This window comes from Ambystoma mexicanum, chromosome 12 (genome assembly GCF_040938575.1).
Source record: "Ambystoma mexicanum isolate Mex_15411 chromosome 12, UKY_AmexF1_1, whole genome shotgun sequence".
In the NCBI taxonomy this organism is placed as follows: domain Eukaryota; kingdom Metazoa; phylum Chordata; class Amphibia; order Caudata; family Ambystomatidae; genus Ambystoma; species Ambystoma mexicanum.
Genome location: NC_090936.1, coordinates 206,623,321 through 206,637,710, shown reverse-complemented (window position 1 = coordinate 206,637,710; position 14,390 = coordinate 206,623,321). Strand labels below are relative to the sequence as shown.

Genomic DNA, 14,390 nt, shown 5'->3' with positions numbered 1-14,390 from the left:
AAAACCAAAAATTGTGGTGTGGCTATTTTAGGGACCTAGTTACATTCAGTAGCCATAAGTGGTAAATGAGAATGTGCACACTAGAAATAAAACAAAAATAGTAAAACTATAATTGCTGCAACCATCTTGCCCTTCCCCACATGTAAAAGTAACCAAAAATGACAAGTGTTAAAAGTGCACAGGCAGGTGCAGGCTAATCATTAAGATTAGACATGCTAGGTTTTGCGGAAAGTTGAATAAAAGGCCATGCAAACTTACAGTACCAACTGCATGACTGGAAGGCAGCGTAAACGGTGTGCACTGTATGTCTGGAGTCAGGAGATCATTGCACAGAAACTTTGCCTCATTGTAAAAGGTGTGTGGGGGTGCCTGGGGTAGTGGGCCTTCTAGCTTTCTAAGGACTGTCTGCCTGTTGCAAGCATGCTGCTTTGAGAGCCATGGGCACCAACTAATATGTAGAATTTCCCTAGACCTGATCTGGCATTTCAGAAGGGCAGACACAGCTGATGTCAAAGTCATACAATTTCCTTCCGACAGGGTTGATGCTGTTTATAGCCAGTGTTGTGTGGTGAGAATGCATGCAGGATGTGGTGAGGAGCTATTACACCGAGGGCTAATTTTTCAAAAATCTCACTAAAAATGACAAGGTCACAGCACATTCCCCTGGGGTTTCTGCCTTTAACTAGATGTGCCGCAGCAGTCAGTTGGGTAGTACCACAGCAGGACATTTGTGAGCAGGCATTTGGGCGCCTACTGCTTCAGCACAGCGCTTTAGGCGCAATTACCATTTTGGTGTGCGCAGGGAGCTATCGGAGTTGTCCGGGTCGGGACACGGCACAGTAAACTGATGCTCCATTCACTTTAAGTGAACACTCCAGGTAGTGCGAGTGTTGCTTTGCAATGCATATCATAATGGAGATCGGGAGGACAGGATCTGTGAGTATTGGTAGTAGTTTGTGAAATATAAATATGCATAATTGCTCCATAACCTATGCCCAAGGAAACTACCAGATTTACAACCTAATCCTGGCCGCCATCAAGCAAAGACAGAGGCCCGGGAAGTTCATGGCTTACCAGAGTGTCACTTGGCCGCAACAAGTGGAGAAGTGACAAATGTTAAACTCAAAAAACATTGAATTGCAGCTTGGCTCTCCTTCACATTCAACTGTAGATCATGTAGTTAATTAACCTGAGCGACGCCCCAAGTCCACCCCAGGACTTGTCTAATCAAAGGTGTCTCAAGTGATGGCTGGTTTTGGATGGCACATCACCATTTTCTTTGAAGGCACTGCCCGTTGTTCTGTCAGGCAGTATCACTGTTTGACGGATTAACGGCATGAAAACTACCAGGCTCCCCAAACAAACTATGCAGAGCTGATGTTAATGCAAGTACCAAACAATTCAAAACAGCTATTTAGATAACAATGTTCAAATCAGAAAATTTAAAAAAAAGTCCAAGTGACCCAACTAACAGGATACTATTTAGGATAAAAATTGTAGGAACTGAAACAGGATAAAATGCGTCAACTGTTCAAAATGGATTAACGGTTACGGTACTAGCAAACATGTATATTTTTGAGGCCTATTCAGCCCTTATGAGCAATGTGCTGCTTTAAGAACTGTGTTTGGTATAAAAGATAACCAGTCCAAATAGGTCCTTTTAACTCCAAAAGATGGTAATTCTATCTCCACAGATGGTGACTCCTCATCTGCTTTTAAAGGGCGTCTGAAAATATACATTGTGCCAAAATGGATTTGTTTTTCAAACATACCCAAAAACGTTGTGCAAAAAATTTCCCTTGTCAATTTATTTCAACCAAAAGGCTTACAGCGTTAAACTGCCTATCTTTTGAGCTTTTCAAAACAGAAGAAGTTGACATTTTTTCGTAATTAGACATCGTTTTTCCTTCATCTGGTGGTAGCGTCTATTTTTTCACAGGACGAGCAGGAAAACAATAGAGACATCTGTGAAAAGTATTAATTTCTAGACTAAAAGAATTCACCTTTAATTCCAACAGGATCCCAAAAAACAATATATGTGAACATCAAAATTGTGCACAGGTAAAGCAAGGCACGTCACAGCTAAGTTCACTAGGGAGGAAGACATGATTTTTTTAATAGTTTGACAATATACAACACAGCCATGTGTAAGGAAGGCGTGGTATCAAAACGTGAAGACAGACGAGTGATCACAGGTCAAGAGTGTTTATTGAACTTCAAAAAGGGTTGGATGAACACTTACCTAACTCAAGTCTAAGGATGGGAACAAGCTACAACCATCAAAGTAGAAATAACAGTCCTAATAGAGTCATATCAAAATAAAAAAAGGCCTATACTAATGAACCGATTGCCAATCCTTGCTTCTAAATACAAAGATAAATACAACAAAATATGTGAAAAGAAAAGCGTTTCAAGAAATATATGCGAATAGATGAGCCGTTGGCTTCCCCTGCCCACGGTTTCTGCACGGAATAAGGCGGCTCTCGAGATTTGTACACTCTGGCGTCTCTAAGAAGTCGCAGTTCAAAACATCAGGGTCTTCTGTGCCAAAGTCGTTCCCAGTAAAAGTCTTACTGCAGAGGGCCTGATGTAACAAACACGTATCAAAGTTTGCCTTTATCAGGCTTTCTCATTCATCAGTTCTTGGGTGCAATACTGTTCACCACGGGTCCCCCTCCTTTGGGCTCAGCCCCTCCGCCCCCGCACCCCCTCACCACACTTTTTCAATTGGCCTCCCTCGATTGGGCTTGGACCATTTCATCTCGCTTTCCAATCTTTTCTCTTTGTATCAAAAATTGAAGACTTTCGACTGTGCAATGGATTTTGCTTGAACCATCACAGGACCACTTAGATTCACTTCATTCACCAATCTCATCTTTGCTTTTGCCACTTCTTGGCTGGCCACCTCCGAGACCTTCGATTGAGCACACGTCTGGTGCCAGACCACTCTGTTAACAGTAGCATCTCTTTTCCTGTTAAAGTTCAAACAGTCATCAGCAATTGTGCTCAACTTGCGTGCATCACACGCGTTAATGTTTGTTCTTGCGCGCTCTATAAAATGTTGCCACTTGCAACCTTGACTACAACACAGACCAGTCTTGCATCGGGCTCCCCAACTCACCAGCTACGTTGATCTCTCTGGTGCTTTGATCTTGGAACCAAGGCCGGTACCACAGCAGCTGCTGCTTCTCCCCGACTCGATTAGTCAGGCAGGTGGGCTGTTCGTCTCTGACAGGGCAGGATTCTTCATTCTGGTTTCCTGCAATCTGAGTGTTTCTGGAAAGCAATGATTTCTCGTCGGAAAGGTCAAGGGCATTTCCGTCCTAGCTTTCCCCCTTCTCGGTTTGCCATCTTTATCCCCTCGTTAAGCTGCAGTCTGAAAAACACTGTTCCTTCATGTGCTTTGCCTCGCTCAAAGTGCACTCACGTACTCTGCCTTTTATCCTTGTGTGGAAGCTTAATAGAAGTCAGGTGGAAATGTTTGTCAGTAACTGCCTGACCATAGTAGCACGACTTGTCAGGTCCAATGCTCTGGTGAGTGTTTTCTCCCAGAGTCGGCTGTCTGTGTGAAAGTGCTTGTGAAGGGAAGGGTGGTGGGAAGGGCATGGGGGGGCCGTAGAGTTTGCCATCCACTTCCACTCTGCGAAGACCCTTCACCCTTCTGATCCTAACGCACTAGTCCACCCTCAGGAACTGGATCCAAAAGTGATGGCAGTGTCCTGGCCACCTGGATGATGGATCCCTGGGGACTAGCGGGTGAGACACCTTCTGGTTTCTCACACATGGCACAAAATCTTTTTTCCTTTTATACCCATTATTAAAACTTGTGCATACCAAAATATTACAGCTGCTACATCTAGCTGCTGTCTTTAACACCCACAACCATTACATTTTGACACAACTATTGATGTGGGTGTTGGGAAGAGCACCAAATTGATTTACTTCTTTGACAAATACGATGTGCCTGGCTACTTTTTAAAAGTATGCCGACAACATACATATTGTGATCTGACTCAACGACGAAGTTTGAAATCAATCAGGAACATATTTAGTCAAATAGACAGAATGAAGTTCATTGGTTGGGGCTTAAACCAAAATGAGACCAACATTCTTATACATTTCCTCCTATGTGCTACCAAAAACACCAAAGCTTACCACATTCTCTCAGGATTGTATATCCCATTCCAACTTTGTTTTTTAAACACTAAGTTTGGCATCACTACAGTCAGAATTATCACACTGATGTATTATCCAATTATATACAACCACATTACTAATGTTACATACCAGCTTTTAGATTATCCACCATCACAGCATACATTAAATGACAATTGACACAGCATATACTACTAGCCACTCCCACGTGCTCTATCCCAAGGGAAGTTCATGTAACTCCTCCTCGCATATTAGATAGTTCCAGAATTCAGCCCAGATGTCCCTTTGCATAGACATTTCTGGCTGCAGTGAGATAACCATTTCTGTCATCATTGGCACATGTTACCTCCCTTAGCCCCTCCATCCATTTCCTCAGTATACATCCCTTTGCCAACAGACACCCTAAATTAAAAACATTTCCTCTGCCATTCTGGTATCCCCACTCCACAATCCGAATAGCCAGCCTTTAGATATCACCAGCACCGGTTCTGCCACTATGTCCACCAACTTGTCAGACGTGTGTCCAGTATCCAATGAGTCCAGGACAGTCCCACAGCATATCCATACACCATGCTTCAATCCCACATCACGGACAAAGCCCATAATATTCCAGGTACATTTTCCTGAGCGTCGCTGGTGTGTAATGCAGTTGGTTTAGTATTTTAAACTGTATAAGCTTTAATCTAGTATTCATTGATACCTGGCATGTGAGGGTGCACATCTTGTGCCATTCTTCATCCCCAATCTCTATTCCCACATCTTTGGCCCATTTCTCTCCAATTATGAATGTGTTATCCTGCATTTGTGCAATTATTTTATATATAGTTGACACTATGTTTCGGCACCCAATTGAGTTTGAAATGTATGCTACACATGCATTCTCTACTCGTTCTAAGGGCTAGGAATGCCGTGTAGTTGAAAACATTGCCCATAGTCTATAATATATTACACAGGGCTCCTGACATTTAAATGCCAAGTCAATGGTTTTTAAACATTTTCAGCCAAAAAAAATAAATAAATGTGGGGGCAATACAACAATAGCACACCTAAGATTTTATTTTCATAGTCTATGATATTGCACTATTTCTGTGGGTCTTCCTCTGTGTTCCCTTTTCCAGCTCAGCCATGTAAAGAACTGCCCTTCCACGTACACGTCCCCAATCGTGCCATATCCCAGTCCATCCCAATGTGCCCTAATCTTTTCATCCCAGTAGGGGGTACGCCCGGAATATCTCCAAAGTTGCAGCCATTTGTAATAGTGGTTCAGTACATTAGTCTTCTGGAATATTTTCTGCCACGCCAGTAGTGCAGTCTTTACCGGGTCGAATTGGCACTCATCTCTTTAATCCCGGGTCACTAGCAGTGTTTTCATTTCCACCCTACCTACCGCTGCTCTCTAGCTTCACGTGATGATGGTTCTTCACTCGTTCCAAACCAGAGGAGGCAAAATGAGCCTGTACTGACATTCAGTATATAATAAAAATTCGACCCCATGAACCCACTCCTATGCTAGGGCTTTCCAATAGCTTTCAATTTCTTCGCGACTGCCCTAGAATGCTAGAGGAACTGGGATAACATCTTGTTTATTCTGGTAAACAACGTCCCTCCCACCCAGCCATTGATTTGAAAACGGATACAACATTTTTAGGTAACACCCACGATCTTGACCATAGCCAGCCTGCCGGCCAGAGATAAAAGGTGTATGCTTCCATTTGCAAAGCTTAGTTTCAAGCTGATCGGCATGTGTTGTAGTTGTACGCAAGTAACAAGTCACTATCCATGGACACTAGGACTCCCAAGCATCTGATGTGGTCTTTCGCCCCTTTCTATTGGTATGCGCCTTGAGGCTTCACTGTACAGTCAGCCAGGGGGAACACCTGATTTGGAGCAGGTGACCATGAGTCCTGAGAAGTCCCGAAAGTGCGTGATGTCATTCCTGCTAGGATTCAAATTCTCCTATGGGTTTCTTGTATACAGAAGTAGATCTGCATGCAACGATTTGATATCTGGTGTTCCAGCAATGCGTATTCTACATCTTGCATGTCACGCTCTTATAAGGTCAGCCATTGGCTCTATGGCCAACGCAAATAGTAAAGGAGACGGAGGGCATCCTTGATGTGTTCCCCTTTATAACTGGAAGGGGTTGGATACAATCCCTATAACAAATACTCTGGACCACTGGGTTTTTTTTTAATAGGTATTTTATACATTTTAATATTTGGTTTCTGAACCCACGGTAAAGTGACGCAAATAGGAATTCCCAGGAGACCATATTGAACGCTTTTTGATCATCCAAGGAAACTGCCACTGCGTCCAGTTCAGGGGATACTTGTGACATAATGTTGAATATTCTGCGTATATTCAATGGCGTGACTTGCCATGAATGAAGCATGCCTGATCATGGTGAACCATGTGGGACATCAGTGGTAGTAATCTGTTTGCTACGATTTTAGCAAACATTTTAATGTCCATATGGAGGCGCTAGAGGGTATTGGCATAGTTCACCTAATGCCAACTTGACCTACTCCCATTTGACTGCATCTTTTTGCCTTAATTTGATATGTCAAATGGTACACCAATTAAAAGATAGTTGTGGGGTAACGGAATAGGTTGAGGCGGCGGGGGAGAGTGTTTGTGGGGGTCTTCCCTCACATTAGGGTGGTTGCAGAGGTCTCCCTCTGCAGTAGGTAAAAACATTTGGTCAAATGGCCACTTTTTTTTAGGTTTAGGTCAAACAACCCGTATCCAAGCGAGAGCAGTCTGTACGATCTGCAGTCATTGCTAGGCTTCCCTGGCTTTAGCAATACCATTAGTGATGCTTCCCGCATCGAGGCAGGGAGACTGTTTCAGAAGGACTCTTCCCCAAACTTGCATTCAGTATGGGTAAGAATTGCACCAAATTCTTTGTAGATTTCCACGTTAATGCAGTCAGGGCCCAGGGATTTATTTCTGGGTAGCGCATTGATGGCTTGAAGAATTTCATCCACTATAAATGGGAAATTGATATGGTCCCTCTCTGCCCTTGAAAGTATGGCTGTGGGAATCTCGTCTAGGAGTGGATTTATCTATCCTTTCCCTTGGACACCTGTGCACAATGCAGACTTCAATAACATTCTCTGAATGTGGCAATTATTCCAGTGGTTGTGTGCCATACGACCCCATTCCCATACAAATGGGATGTCGTCTGGACCTCTCCACAGTCGCACCATTTGTGCTAAAGGCCTACCCGGATGCCTTCTTCCACATATTTCCTAGCAACTGTCAGCTTTGCAACGTATTTCATTTCCGTCTATGCATGCCCCCTAAAGCAGTCTAGTTACATTTTTAGCTCTCCCAGTATGGTCCGTCTCAGCGGTGTTGTATATTCTAGTTTTAGTGCTTTTAGTTCAGTCTTGGAGGTGGCTACATCTGATCGTTTTGAGGACCTTCCCCCGCCCCCCCATTTCCTTAGACATGGTTATTCATTGTATGTAGTAATTAAAAGCCTGCCAAACCATCCTGGCAGATACCATACTTGTCATTAATTGCAGAGTAGCTTCTAACGAGTTCCTCTATAGTGGCTTTAAACACTAGATCTTGTAGTGCTGCAGCTTTTAACCTCCATGCCCCTCTTCTCCCAATTTCCTCACCCAATGTCATCTTCATTTAAATGGCCAAATGGTCTGAGTAGGTACGCGGGTGTATCTCAATATCATGTACAAGACACCAGTTGATGGGAAAAAATATCAAGGCCGTTCTAGAGGCCATGTCATGTACTGTGGAATAGGATATCTGGTCATATTTTCCAAACACCATGATGTCGAAAACTTTTTGCGGATTCCCCCCCCCCCGCCCTTCCCCCCCCCGAATACATTTTTTATATTAATTTTATGTTTGGTTAAAAAAAGGATTGGGGAATCCTAAACATACAAAAAAAAAAAAAAAAAAAAAAAAAAAAATCGGAAAAATATTTTCGGCAAAATTGCATCAACATAATGCCATTCGAAAATAGGCCATGCGAAAATATCACTATACACCGTGGAATAGTGTGTAGTCCTGTGCCATTGGATGTAGTGTCCGCCACAAATCGCATAGCTCTTGCCGCCCATATTCATGTTTATATTGTGCTCTGCCCTGGACAGAGGCCTCAGTGTCACACCAGTCTTATTTGCAAAACAAGTATGGCATTCATGCCGTCCCCACATATGGCTGGTACAAGCGGAGACAAGTCAGGCTGAAGACCTGGTCATAAAAAGGGAGGGTCGTCCACATTTGGTCTGTATGTATGTATTCACCAATAACAGTTTGACACCCATCAGCTTACATAGTAGCTCTGCATATCTCCCCTCCAGGTCTGCATGGTGATCTAAATTGGTACATTTAAACGACTTGTGTATTAAAATTATTGCAAAATGGGCAGTAACTTGAAGAGAAAAAAATCCACTCCTCCACTCCACCTTCCCACCCACCTCCAAATCAAATCAGGATGAGGTCACCCCATTTAAACACACTAAAAGATTCAAAACCCATAACCAAACTGAGCATTTTAGCATGGGGAAGACCGCTGCTGGTGCTCGCATGTGTCTTCAACTTGTTCGCTCAGCCATCCGTTCATCAAAAGGATCTAGTCAAGACATTTTGGTTCATGCCCTTCCACAATAAACAAGTTGTTTTGTACATATTAGGACAAACCAGGACCTTAAACTAGCTCCAATCTTGACAATATACGTAAGCAGAGTCTCAGTGCCATGGGACAGTCTCTAGTCGGTCTCTTTCCGCGGTCTGTTCCCACTCCGGCGTTGCATTCCAATCCCGAGGGGAGGTATATTTGCTTCCACGGTATCATAGAAAGAACAGTTGTCTTCATATTGTATCCACACTCTGGCTGGAAAGAGCATAGCATAGGGCACCTCCCTTTCTCTCAGTAGTCTCTTCACCCCTACAAAGGATCTCTGATCTGCTTGTACTGCCATAGAGATTCTGGTTATATGTGAATTTTACAAGTCTCTACTGTAATGATCCCTCCTCTCATGCCAGTCACAGGATCATCTCTGTAGTTCATCAGCCGGGTTATGATGGGTCTTTGTGGTGCTCCCGGCCTCGGTCTGGAGACCAATGTACCCTTCCAACCACGAAGGTGCTGGAGAAAGTGGGGTCACCCAGCATTTGACGGAGTAGCCATTAGAAAAGCTTCTCCAGCAGTCTCAGTACCACAACTGGCACAGGGTTTAGCAGCCGTTTGTGTATATGCCTCCATGTTACTTTGCCTTTTGCATCCTCTGCCTCCCTTCGCCATGGCTAATATTGGTCTGCAGCCCAAAAGCACCTCGGTTTGCTCAGTGCCATGCCCAGATTATTCCTACTGCTGGTGGCAGTTTATGTTCAAACCTCACACAGACTACGTCCACCTCGTGCCTTGGCGATGGGGGGGGGGAATGTATATGCCCCCTCCATTCCATCCTGCTCTATACCCTCTAACTGATGAGTTGCAATCAGCCGCACTGTTCCCTCAGTCCCTCCAGCCATTCCTGAGGGGCCTTGCACAGGCCTGTGCTCAGTTTATGATCAGCCCCACACAGCTGCCGTCCACTTCTTATCTCAGTTAATGTTCTGGTGTGGAAAGGGTTGAATAAAGATAAATAACCCTAAAGAACCCCTCTTTCACATCCACCTGGAGTGTCGAGCCGAGACTTTGCTCAGCTTTAGTAATCTGCGTGCCCATCTTTCTGCTCCCTCTCAGTTGGAGAATTACAGTTTTCATCAATTCATCATGCCTTTTCTAATGGGCCTGGCATGGCCTGTGCTCTCTCAGCATGAAGTCCACTTAACGCCACCGCGCTGTGAGGTGATTCCCGGACCGCAGGCTGGGTCCTGAGGCCTCCACGGGGGAATTGATACTGCATGCCGCCATCAGCTAGGCAGCACCCTATTAAGGAGAATTCTCATTCTATGGCTAATTTCCCTTACTTATAGAGTGCCCCAGCAGCTTTGCTGGATTTGAAGGGTTTGTTTTTTTCTCCTGCTAAGAGTGTGACTCTCTTTCCCACTCTTAAGCAAATTTGCTATGTATGTTCTAGGCTATTTTTTGTGTTTAATGTCTAATGGGTTTGTCTCACCCCCATAGGAACCATCTTTATCCACATGTGTTACACAGCTCCCTCCGTGCAGTGACACAGGGGTGTTGTAACAACCCCCAAACAGACTCCATACCCTGGGGACTGACTACGGTCTCCCAGGGCATGTAAAGTCCCCATTGACTTTACTAGTCAATCTTTATGAACAAAACCAGTACAACCCATCTTACTATGGAGATACCGGCAAGGGTTAATAGTTTTTCCCCTGATGTTTATTTTCGAGAGGGTACCGTACAGTCCCTCTCAAAAGTTTCTGGCTGGTGGCAGTGGTTACTACCAAAAATATTTGACCGGAAATATTTCCCTATGGGATTTTCCCATTGTTCGAGGCTACCACGTTTACTGACAGCCTCTAACATGCTGCCGGTTTATTTTTATATTAACTTTACTCCAGTAGGTTTTAATTGCCAGAACATTTATATAAATTCTTTCTTGTGTCTTTCTCTAAACTCCTAACCCAGGTCGGAGATCCTTTGTTCGTCCTGTTGGCGGGCTTCTGCCAAGAAGCCCTCCTTTCGGCACCACCGAGTCTGGGGTGGATCCATTGTGTGGGAGGGGGGAGTAGGACCCCTGGACAGGGTTGCCTCAGCAACCCATGTCGCACTCTGCCCTGAGGCTGGAGGGTCTCCCGCCAGGATGACCACTCTACTGTGCGAATGACAGCTAGGCTGTATGAATGGGGATCTTTTGGCATAAAAGCAGGGTCCCGAGGACTGGAAGAGCAAGACGTTGCCACTGGAACTAAGAAGCCGAAGAGGAGAGAAGCCAAAGACATCTGCAACAACTGAACCACTGGTGAAGCCCTGCTGCAGCGTCTCACCACTTTTCACACGACGAGAGAAGATCTTCATCTGCAAGAGCCTTCTTCCCTTGAGCTGGTGGGGCCAACCAGTTTGCCAATCGCCTTCCTGGACCTGCATTGGTCGAATCGCCAGTACCCTGTGCTCTGAGACCGGATAGCCAGGCACCCGTCCACCCGAAACGCGATTTAAAGGAGCGTACCTTTTATTTTGTTTGGCATCACCGCGGCCGTTTCATCCCTCGGCAGTGCAGTAACTCGAACCTTCCTCCAAGACGAGAGCCTCTCTTCCTCTGCTGGATCTCCCGAACTGCCAGGAACAACCGCCACAGAAGGAGCCTCTTCTTCATTTTTAAGGTACTTTGTTCCGCCAGGCCGCCCTTTTTCGTTGGTAGCCCTAAATGTGTTATAAATCCTTTACCTACCTCTTGGGTTGGCCGCCCCTATCCTCTAACATTCTTTTTCACCCTTCTGCATCCACCTTTTCGAATCGTTTAACAAAGGCTCAACTGCAGCTACAAGAACATTTTACTCCTGGGCCCTTTGCCCTGTACCACCGACTCTGGCACAGGCCTACTGACTCTGGTTGAATTTGTTAGAACTGCCATCTCTAGATGGTTTCTCAACTAGAACTGGGTTGATGCACCCAATTCTTATAATCACCTTTTCCTTCCCATTTTTTAAACTTGTGGAGTGCCATTTTGCTCGGTTTTCATTTAAGTATTATACATGCTAAAGTGCTGCCTTGCCTAAACTTGTTCACAAACTTAAGGGAAGTGTTGTTAGGGTGTGTAAGAAGATATTTCTGTATAACTTATTTTCCCTCCCTTGTGAGAAATTGATAGAGTGGCATTTGTATTTGGTTTTCACTGTGCCGTTTTGCTCAGTTTTCACTCTTGCTCAAACTTTTCTACAATTTAACTAGAAAGTTGTGTATACTTTTCTTGACCAATTTTAACTTGCTTTTATAACTGTGATTAATGTGTTGAACTGGAAGTGTGCAATAAATATATATGTATTCTTTTTATTACAAAGCTTTGGTCAGTGTTTCCTTGTACCTTAGTTTTGTAGTCCTATTGTGTAAACCCTGAATACTGCTCATCTCCCTCTTGAGAGAAGTCTGACTGCTTAGCCACAGCTACCAACTAAATCTTTGTGGTACAGACTGATACCAAAGGGGATTTATTGCTCATACCTGTAGTCTTACTGCACAGGATTCTGCCCAACACACCCCAGTCAGCTAGGCAGCGCCCCCACCATGTCACACAGTCAGCACTGCTGTTTCAGCATTCACTGTGCCTCAGGCTCGGCCTTCCAATGCAAATAGTTCTGCTCTTCCTGGGGCGATATGTTCGCCCGTTGATGCTGTAGGTACTCCGATACCTTGACACCTTGTCTCAGTCCGTACCATCTACTTCTAGAAGGACATAATGCATGTGGAACGAGCGGCCGTGCCAGAGGCTCAGCATCAGGCAGCCATTTTTCAGGCTGCCCAGCAGTGCTGAAATACCCCTCATCCCAGTCCAACTTCAAGATCTTTCAGTATTTTTAATCAACCCTTCATTGGACCACACATTTCAGTTGTCATCAGCTCTGCAAATTACTACTTAATGCATTCACAACAACTCAGACCCTTGTCTGAACATCCTTTTTGCAGTCTGAGCTCAGTCCATTATTGGTAACCAAGCTAGACTATTGCATTTCACTTTACCTAGGTATTTCTAGACAAGTTCTCCAGGGACCTGCATTCAGTTGCTACTCAAAAGGGCATGTGCACCCCCCCCCTCTTAAACAGTTCTTAAGCACATTCTCTAGCTTCCTGTGAAGTTCAGGATCTATTTCAATTAAATGCTGAGCTATTATACAAGTCGATGCAAATAGGATGAGCATACTCGTCCGTAGCACTTAGGGGGTTAAGCTTCTTGCTCTTACCCATAAAATAAAGCCCTTTTATAAAAAGGGACCTGGAATGCTCTCCCAGAGGAACTAGACACAAACCGATCATCTCCTGACCTCCTGAAAGATGAAACCGTTTTTTGTTCGAATATATGGCCCTAGAAACCTGCAAGAGTTCCCACTAACCTCATTTAGCTAGAAAAGCACTTTTATATAGGTTTGATTTTTTAGCACTCTACAAATAAAGTACGGATAGGAAACTTGCATTTCAAAACAGGAAGTATACTATTCTAAGCCTCATTTTTAAATGTAGAAAACATTTAACGTTTTTTTTTTTAGAACGCAGAAAAGGGGTTAGTAAACCGCTGTTTAATTGCGAGGTTGCTTCATTGATAAAAAGATGTCCAACACTCATATGCACACCACTATCGGGTAAAAACGGCCTCGAAATCAAGTGCTAAGGATAATATTAACGCACAGGCCCACAACACCGATAAAAACAGGACCCAGCGTGTGTATGTTGCCATAACTCACAAGAAAAAGGCCAAATCCGCACGCTTGGCTGATATATTTGAGGCACACGTTTCTAGTTTGACAACCCAGTGAAAAGGCACAAAAGCTTTTTTAGAAATTCTTTAAAAAAGACAAAGAACGCAATGGTGTTCGATTTACATGGATCGTACTAGGTTTGAAAACCCAATATGCCCCACCAACTACATTGTAGTGGTAAAAACATTTGAGATTTTACTCTGGCAAACAAGGATGTCCGTTAGCTGCAACAAAAATCCTATCAGCCAATGCTCGTACACACCTAGAGCAACAACAACAAAAAATAACCTGAGTCTTGACAGAGCGAGGAGGCGGGGACCCCAACTAATTGTAGGTCATGTTTTTTTGTGGGGCCAACACACATTCCAATTCTAGAAAATAATTAGCCCTAGCTTTTCACATGGTTTGAGAAGTATTGAGTGCTGCACTCAGAATAAGCAAGCAGACAAAACCCCCCACAAAACCTATCAAACCAGCTAACAAAGAATGCGATGTGTAATGAATAGTTACAAATCGCGCAACAAGTTTCAAGTATTTCACCTTCTCTTGACCAAGATGGTGAAATTGTTTATAAGTGCCCTTCGGAGCACTATACAGGATGGCTTCTTCTGGATGTCAAATGATAAAGTCTGTGGGCTACAGCAACAGGCTGTGAGTTCCATATACTCACGCCCAGGATTCTCCCCCCCCTCCCCCAAACAACATTCTCCTTCCTCTGCAGCTGGCTTGGTGAGGAGGCAGTCCTTCTCAGTCACAACTGGAACTTTCATTTATAAGTAGGTTTCTTGCAGGAGGCCCAGGCAGAGCAGAGTTTCACCAAGAGCACAAGGATGCGCAAACCAGAAATCACTGCCAGAGATTCCAGAGGCTGTCCCCTT

At 44.2% G+C, this 14,390-nt stretch overlaps 1 protein-coding gene across 10 annotated transcripts in view; it reads right to left on the bottom strand.

Annotated features, from left to right (window-relative positions):
* Window positions 1-14,390, bottom strand: part of ARMT1 (acidic residue methyltransferase 1) — a 440,514-nt gene that overhangs the window by 232,172 nt on the left and 193,952 nt on the right. The gene's annotated exons all lie outside the window — the stretch shown is intronic.